Source organism: Sus scrofa, chromosome 12, assembly GCF_000003025.6.
Source record: "Sus scrofa isolate TJ Tabasco breed Duroc chromosome 12, Sscrofa11.1, whole genome shotgun sequence".
NCBI classification, from domain to species: Eukaryota; Metazoa; Chordata; class Mammalia; order Artiodactyla; family Suidae; genus Sus; species Sus scrofa.
Window position 1 is genome coordinate 34227012 of NC_010454.4, and position 8933 is coordinate 34235944.

The 8933-nt window shown below is 54.3% G+C and overlaps 1 long non-coding RNA gene across 1 annotated transcript; it reads left to right on the top strand.

Annotated features, from left to right (window-relative positions):
• Positions 3702-5260, top strand: LOC106505450. The gene is made up of 2 exons (XR_001299891.2): positions 3702-4663; positions 5000-5260. It is a non-coding gene; the product is annotated as an uncharacterized LOC106505450 (long non-coding RNA).

Here is an 8933-nt window from a genome sequence, read left to right on the forward strand (position 1 = left end):
TCAGAGACACTTACGGGGAGGCTGAAGGCAGAGGGCATCAGAGAAGAACTGAGTGAGCCGATACAACCAGCATCCTCAACCCACGAACCTGTGGCAACCAGGGTAGCAGCTGACAGCCAAGTCCTGGCCAGTGAGGAATGTGCATCTCTAGTCACTGCCACAGGACCCTGACATCCTACGAAAACAACTTCTAAGTCCCAAGTCAAGGACCACTGGACCACAGCATCTCCGACGCCCTTCATAGTTCTCATTTCCTGTAAGCGTAAGAGCCAACGCCGGTGGAGGTATCGCCTCCTCCAGGGCACCTTGTCTGGTCAGAGGTGATCCCTGTCTGACTCCCAGCTTCTTCTGGGAGACCCTAGAACATAAGAGCAGCCAATGCTGCTTGTTGCCAGGATCGGGGAAATCCATCGAGGCAGAGTAAATGTAGGAAACCCGGAAGGAAGGAGCAAGTGTGAGGGCTACTACATGCCCACCACTGTGTCGCTTCATCAAAGAAAAACCTCCACGAACTCTCATTGCTCGGGGGGGGGGTGCACTTGAACCTAAGAAGCAAGGGCTTCTCAATACCAAGGCAGAGACGTTACAGACGGCAGATCCTACTAAAAGCTCTTCCAGGAGTTCCTGTCGTGGCGCGGCGGAAAGGAATCCGACTAGGAACCATGGGGTTTCGGGTTCAATCCCCGGCCTCACTCAGTGGGTTAAGGATCCGGCGTTGCCGTGAGCTGTGGTGTAGGTCGCAGACACGCCTTGGATCTGGCGTTGCTGTGGCTGTGGTGTAGGTCGGAGGCTACAGCTCTGATGGGACCCCTAGCCTGGGAACCTCCATATGCTGTGGGTGCGGCCCTAAAAAGAGAAGAGACAGAAAATAAATAAATAAATAAATAAAAATAATAAAAGCTCTTCCAGATCCCCAACAAGTGTAGATGTCACCAACACCTGAGCAACAATCCAAGGCCCAGGGAGCTCTCGCTAAGACAGAAAAGGTAGGCCAGGCCTTCTCAGGGATGCACTAGGGATAGTGACGGCCATTCTCTCTGGTCCCCACTTGCCTAGTCCAGAGGGATCTAAGGATCTGACAGTCCCTGAGTCCTGACCTTGAACAACGTTGCCCAAAGACCTCCTCAAAAAGTAGAGTGTCTTTCACACGTCCACTCTCCACTGAAGCACCCTCTCCCACCTCAGTGCCGCTGCCCCAAGAAGGAGCTGGGGCTCTGAAAGCACCTGGCTCCCATTCCGCTGAAATACCAGAATATCCAACCCGCGTCCTCATCTCTGTATTTCCCTCTCATTCAGCTAACTGCGGCCTGGGCCCAGTTAGCGTCCAGAGTCTTCTCACCATATAGACAGCAAAATCAACCCCAGGAGAAGGGCCCCGCCATCAGCCCCATCCTCCAGCTATCTATAGGGAACTGGGATGTGGTTCAGAGTTTCCAGGTGCCCAAGGCCACAAGCCCAAAGTTGCATCGGGAGGTCATGAGAAAAGCCCTCTTGAGAGGTCTGCTTTTCGAACCTGAGACGATTGCCTGACCCAACACAAAGGAGGGAACGGTTCTAACCCGCCTAGGCTGGACCACAGATTCTAGATCAGGGGTCTTTCCTTCTTTTTCTTTTCAGGACCGCACCTGCGGCGTATGGAGGTTGCCAGGCTAAGGGTCGAATTGGAGCTGCATCAGGATCCCAGCTGCATCTGCCACCCATGCTGCACCAAGGCCAGATCCTTTACCCACTAAGTGAGGCCAGAGATCAAACCCACATCCTCATGGATACTGGTGGGATTCTTAACCCACTGGGCCACAGTGGGAACTCCCTAGATAAGGGGTCTTAATAGGGTCTTCCAAGGGGCACGGTTATCTGATATCGCATTCAAAATGTGTCCCCGCACACATGCATATTTACGAGGGAAAGAGGGAGGAGTCAGAGCTTTTCCCAGATTCTCAAAGGGGCCCAAGACCCCAACCTCTGGGCCCAAGCCCTATCCACCCCTATTTCCCCCCCTCCACTGCCAGTCATATTATCATCCCTAGGCCACCCTAGCTGTCCAAGGTGTCTCTTGACCTTAAGTAGGATGTGCCAAGCCTGAGGCACCACTCCTGATCCCCTGTCTCCTGCTCCTTCCAGCTGCAGAAAGTGGACTGGGGTGGGGGATGGGGACGGGTCAAACCCAACCCACCTGCACACTCCCTCCAGCTTCCTGGTGACCTGAGCCAGGCTTCTCTCTCCATCCGGGAGATGCCATCCTCCGCTCAAACTGAGGTCCCAAAGCCCTCAACCCCCCAACAACAGTGAGGGCCCCCTGTCACACTTGATCCTGCAGGGGCCAAATCGCATGGTGTGAGATGACTTCTCCCAGGACAGAATTCCTGGTGTCCCTCACCTCCTTCGGACACACCCAGCCATTCCACCCTGGCTGTACAGATGAGCATGCGTGGCACAGAAAAAGGAAGGAGAGGCCCAGAGCATTTCCTTGAGTCCTTTCCTTCTCCTGGGTCAGGTGGCTCAGGGCACTGCAGGATAACCAACAGGAAGGCCCAGCAGCGAGGCTCAGGTGGAGAGCGAGGTGTCTTGTCTCCTATATCACTTCTAGAACACTTTATAAACTAACTCCCAGTCATTTCCCGCACCCTCCACTCTCACACACACAAAGAAAAGTCTAAAACCTCCCTCCCCTTAAATGCATGCCTCTGCAGGAATTTCTCTTCAGTATAAATTTCTTGGAACTAAAACTTCTTTTAAGGAGAAAAGAAATGGGCACGCCCATGCTAGGTGTAAGGCAACAATGCAACGAGAAAATGAAGGGGTAAGAATGAATTAGCGCCAACGCCAATCCCCAGGAGTTGAGAACCCTGGGCGCTTGGAGCCTGAGGGGCGGGGACAGCGCCTGGTGAACTTTCCCTGGCCGAGCCGCGGGAGATGCAGCTCCCAGGGGACCGGGTGGGACCAGAAAAGGCTGAGCCGACCTGAGACATCGGCGGGGACAACAGGAAGCGAGTCTCCCCTTTTCCTAAAAAGAGCTCTGGTCCCGGCAGACGCCCCCCGCCCCCTGCCAGCCGTCGTCAACCAGCCAGCGCCCCCACCCCCGCCCCGCCACCTCGCTTTCCCTGCCCGAGCCAAGCGGGGAGGGGCGCGCACACAAAAGGGGGAGCGTCCGGGGAAGGGGCTCCCGGCGTCGTCGGCTCGCTGAGGCCTCGCTCGCCTTCCCGGCGCTGCCTGCCCGCGACCACCCGCCTTCCCGCGCGTCCGGGTCGCAGCCCCCAGGTGCTCGAACGCCCCGCGCGCCCGTGCCCCGGGAGGAGGTGGCGGCTGGGGAAGGACGCGGGGCTGGACACGACGCACGAGGCTGGGGCGGCGCGGGCTCCCGGCAGCCGCGGCGGCCTCCCCGGGAATCAAACTCGCGCTCGCCCGGCCCTCCCGGCCGCGCCTCGGCGACCGGGCCCGGGAAGGTGGGGCCGGGCGGCGCCGGCCGGGAGCGAAGGGAGGTCTTACCGAGCAGCCGCGCGCGCGTCCGCTCCCCGCGGACCGGAGGGGCCGCGGGCTGGGGGAGGGGCGCGATCCCGCGGCGGCGGCGGCGGCGGCGGCGGCGGTGGCGGCGGGCCCGGCGCGGCGGCGCGGCTGGGGCGCGGGAGGCGGGGAAAGCGAGGCGCGGCCGGCTTCCTAGCGGCGGGCGGCGCGAAATGCAGCTGTCCCTGCGCGGCCGCCGCGGGGCCACAAGTGGGGCCGCGCGCGGGGAGGAGCGGGGCTGCGGGGTGGGGAGGGGGGCGTGGGCCGGGCGCAGCCCCCAGACCCTTTTGGATGCCGACCCCTTGGAGAGAGGAGGGAAGCGGGATCGGGGTCTGCCGGCAACACAGTCGCGGGGATCGGGGCGGGGTGCCGGGTGAAGACGAGGTGGACCCCCGCGGCAGCCGCGGGGACTACGGGCTAGGGGGCCCGGAGGGCGGGAAACGGGAGCCTCGATCCCCAGGCAGAGCGGGTGTGGGGCATCCTATCCCTCCCAGCTCCGGGAGCGGCGCCAAAGGGCGCACCGTGGAAAGGGTGGGGCGGGACACCCGAGACAGCAGCTCGAGAGGGTGCAGAATGTGGGCGCGCATCTGCGGCCTGGGACAGCTGAAGCGGCGGGAGGGGCAGCCCCAGGGAGTTTGGGTTCAGGAAAGGAAACAAAATAAAATGTTGAGGTTAGAGAAGGTGGTGGGGAGGAGGTCAGGAAATCAAAGGCAGGTTATTACCGATACCACCTGCCATGTCCCCATCTCCCTAACGTACCAGGTCACCTCGGGGGCATCTGAGCCTTCCTCCCACAGAAAAACTTGTTCCTTGCATGGGAAATTCACCTTGGCTCTTCTTGTCCCACGTGGTTTAGTTTCAGACTCCCATTGGGGGGCGAGTAGGGTGGGTCAGGTGGTGACCTGCCAAGCACCCGGCTTTGAAGAGACTACACAAGGAAGGGACTGGAACTGGATGAAGGCCAGAATACAGTTCCAACTCTGCCCCCAGACAGTCTGCAAAGGGCCTTGCACCCTCCTCCTGGACAAGCCTGCCGAAGAGACCCACCTGCTCATCTGGGCACACACCCCAGGGAACAGGCACTTCGGCCCTCCTCCCCTGAGGACTTGCAGTCTCCTGGTCTGCTGAGACAAATCCACATGCTCAGCCACAGAGACTGAAGGTAAAAACCACAAACCAGAGTGCCCCACACACCTGTGTGTTTCCATCATTTGCATGTCAAGCAAGTTAGGAACCTTGGAGAGAGAGAAACCTCAACCGCTTTGTCTCAGGGAGGCCCAGCCTTAACTAGTGGGAGGAGTTGAGCTCCAGGGCTGGGTGCCCAGATGCCTCTGAGGGGTCTCTCCCACCCACCTCTCCCAGGGCCCCTTCACTTGGTGGTTCGTTGGGTTTTGGAGTCCCTTGAAACCCCAGGAGGTAGTCCATAGGGCAGCTAAAGATGCCTAATCTAGAGGGACTGACCCATGCCTGCATCCTGACTCCTGTCTCCTTTGCCAAGGTTGTAACCGAGAGTTCAGAATTTACCCTCCTTGCAATTATGTGACACTTGCCCACGGTGCCGTTCATTTGCCACTTTTCTGCTTACTTACAAGATCCCTCTGCAGTTCCTCCCCTGTCTGTTGCCGTGGCATTTGGGAGCGAGGAAAATGCGTCTGCAAACTTGGAGATTCCCCTGTTTACACTGGGAGGCAGAGTGTTCACGAAATCTTTTCATGTGTTATTAATACAGTCATCAAATAAAACCAGTCACTGGAAGAGATGCTTGTCCTTGAAAAACACTTTGTAGCTGCTGGCAACATAATTTTTTTTTTTTTTTTTTTTTTTTTTTTTTGGCCACACCCGCACCATGCAGAAGTTTCCCCAGCCAGGAATCGAACCCACACCGCAGCTGTGACCAGAGCCCTGGAGCAGTGACAACGCCGGATCCTTAACCTGCTAAGCCACACGGGAATTCCCAACATACTCTTTTTTTTTTCACGGGGTCCTCCTGGACATTTCCCGTCAGAGAGTTGCACAGCCCTGGACAAATGCCAGGCAAGAATTGTGGACAAGAGCGTGTGGCTGCGGCTTTGGAACCGACCACACGGTCCCAGCCATCAGGAGACCCTCACTTCCTCCTCAAGCCACCAAAGGCAGCTTAATGAGGCCTGAGGTGGGAAACGAAGTGGTGTAAATATCCAGGTAATTTGCATAATCCTCTCCCTTTCTCCATCGTCACTGATTGGACCACGAAACCCAGAGAAAATACTTCCGAGTTATCCTTTTGTCCATCCTGCCAGCCTCTAGGGAGTGCATGGTATTGCAATTGCTCTCTGCATGAGCTCCTGGGAGGTAGGGGGTATCTTCTGACTCAGCGCCTGCACCTCCCAGCTCCAGGCCCAGCAGCCCCCACGAGGGAGTAAATACTTTCGAAAGGACTGACTTCTGACAGGTGGTGAGACGTGCCTGCTTTGCCCTTACAAAAACCATGTGTCTGGAGTTCCCTTTGTGGCCCAGTGGTTAATGAACCCGACTAGGATCCCTGAGGATGAGGGTTCAATCCCTGGTCTTGCTCAGTGGGTTGGGGATCCAGGGCTGCCATGAGCAGTCACAGAAGTGGCTCGGATCCTGCGTTACTATGGCTGTGGCGTAGTAGGCCAGCAGCTGCAGCTCTGGGAGCCTCCATAAGCCACAGTGTGGCCCTAAAAAGCAAAAAACAAAAACAAACAAAAAACATGTGTCTTCCCTTCATTGGTAACTTTTGTAAGGCTCCAGAGGCCCTGCCTTCCTGTACTGAGGTTGGCAGCTTGTCCTCTGCGAGGTAGTGGGGTGGAGCGAAGGTGTAGATAAATGGAATTCCATGCAACCATTAAAATTTCCTTTTTCTTTTTTCTTTTGTCTTTTTCAGGGCCACACTTGTGGCATATGAAAGTTCCCAGGCTAGGGGTCGAGTCAAAGCTGCAGAGCTGCTGCTGTCAGCCTATACCACAGCCACAGCAAACGAGGAATCCGAACTGCATCTGTGACCTACACCACAGCTCATGACAACGCCAGATCTTAACCCTATGAGCAAGGCCAGGGATCAAACCCACATCTTCATGGATACTAGTTGGGTTCTTAACCTGCTGAGCCACGAGGAGAACTCTCTAAAATTACTTTCAAAGAATATTGTCTATAAAAATATTCAAAACATGTTATGGGAAAGCGAGGTGACAAAACAGTATATAAAATGTGAGCCTATTTAGTTATAAACATAGAAGAAAATATGCCAGTATGTGAGCAATTGCTGGATGAGGGTTTTGTAGATAACTTTTACTGTGTTATTAATATTCCCAGATTTTCCAAACTTCCTACATTGAATAGACATTTTTTAATTAGCGTGTAAGTGATTTACAGAGTCAGTTTCTACAGTGACCCAGTCATACATATATATACATTCTTTTTTTTGGTCTTTTTGCCTTTCTAGGGCCGCATCCCGGCATATGGAGGTTCCCAGGCTAGGGGTCTAATCGGAACTGTAGCCGCCGGCCTACGCCAGAGCCACAGCAACGCGGAATCCGGCACTGGCACCACCGGATCCTTAACCCACTGAGAGAGGCTGGGGATTGAACCTGCAGCCTCACGGCTCCTAGTCGGATTCGTTAACCACTGAACCATGATGGGAACTCCTACATTCTTTTTTCATACTATCTTCCATCATGTTCTACCCCAAGAGATTGGACATAGTTCCCTGTGCTGCACAGCAGGACCTCATTGCATATCCATTCTGAAGGACATACGTACATTCCTTTATAACGTCATAGATGTATGTATACATGCACCCATATGTAGACTTCAAGGTCATTATGCATGATTGGAAGAAGGAAAGTTAAACATAAGTGACTTTCCTCCATAATTTTGCCTAACTAGGCTATTTCCATCCAGTTCCATGACCATGTTTGTTGACCTCCTGTGTAGCCATACAGAGACCCCAAAGATGAACAATAGGGAGCCCCTCCTCACTGCCCCCCAAAGGGAAGGTGGATGAAGAACAGCTCGATAAATAATACAAGGCAGAGGGTGACACTAAAATCAAGGTGTGACAGAACAGAAACTCATGGATTTGGAGATCAGACAGTTGCGGTTGCCAAGGGGGAGGGGGAGAGAGGGGGAGGGACTGAGCATCCGGGGTTAAGAGATGCAAACTTTTGCCTTTGGAATGCATAAGCGATGAGATCCCGCTGCACAGCCCTGGAACTATATCTACTCCCTGATGATGGAGAATAATGTGGGAAAAAGAAGGTGTGTGTGTATGTGTGACTGGGTCACTTTGCTGTACGTAGAGACTTGACAGAACATTGTAAACCAGCTATCATGGAAAAATAAATAAATAAAATCAAGGTGTGAGCAGAGGGCTCTGGGGCTTCCTGGCAAGGCAGTGATTAATTCCCTTGGAGGCGGGGTCAGAAAGGGCACTTTGAAGAACTGCCTTTTGAGCTGCGCCTTGAGAGAGGAACCAGATTTTAGCTGGGAAAAAAAAGAAAAAAAAAAGATTTTAGCTGGAGATAAGTGCAATGCCCATCTGGGGGCACGGAGTAAGTAAAGGCAGGGAGGTGGGACTGTTGAGGCATTTTCGGATGTGGGGGTGTATCCACGGTGCAGGGTGGGTGGAAGGTGGGAGCAAGATGAAGCTGGAAAGGGGAGGAGGGTGTGACAGTGAGTGGCCCAGAACGCCACACTAAAGAATCTCCAGAGAAGGAGTGTGTCACAGGCACAAGCTTGGATTTTAAAATAGAATATGGGAGGTCCCGTTGTGGAGCAGCAGAAACGAATCCGACCAGGAACCACGAGGTTGCGGGTTCGATCCCTGGCCTCGCTCAGGGGGTTAAGGATCCGGTGTTTGCCATGAGCTGTGGTGTAGGTCGCAGACTTGGCTCGGATCATGCTTTGCTGTGGCTGTGGTGTAGGCCGGCAGCTACAGCTCCCATTAGATCCCTAGCCTGGGAACCTCCATATGCCGCAGGTGTGACCCTAAAAGATAAAAAATAAAATATTAACAATTACTTTGATTTTCCCAACAATATCAAGAGTTGAGGCAGTGAGGTACCCCCACCCCCTACCCGCACCTGGAGAGAGAGCTAGCCTGGAGTTAAGCATTTTCTACAAAAAGTTCACAGAGGCTAGAGGTTCAATCCCAGCTTGGAGCAGCAGATTTCGTCTTCCTCCTAAACTTCCTCTAAACCCCCTAATTAGAGTGTAGTGGCTAAAAGCCCAGGCCTTCGTGCCAGTCAGACCTGAGTGCAAATAAATCCCTGCTGTGCCTCTTAACAAGCTGGGTGACCTTGGGTGAATTACTTAACCTCTCTGAGTCTCTGTTCCCTCTAAAATGATGATAAGAATATCACCTTTCTCCTCACTGGATTATAAATAGTAACTAATACAGTTTTTGGAACATTTACAACATGTCTGGCCTT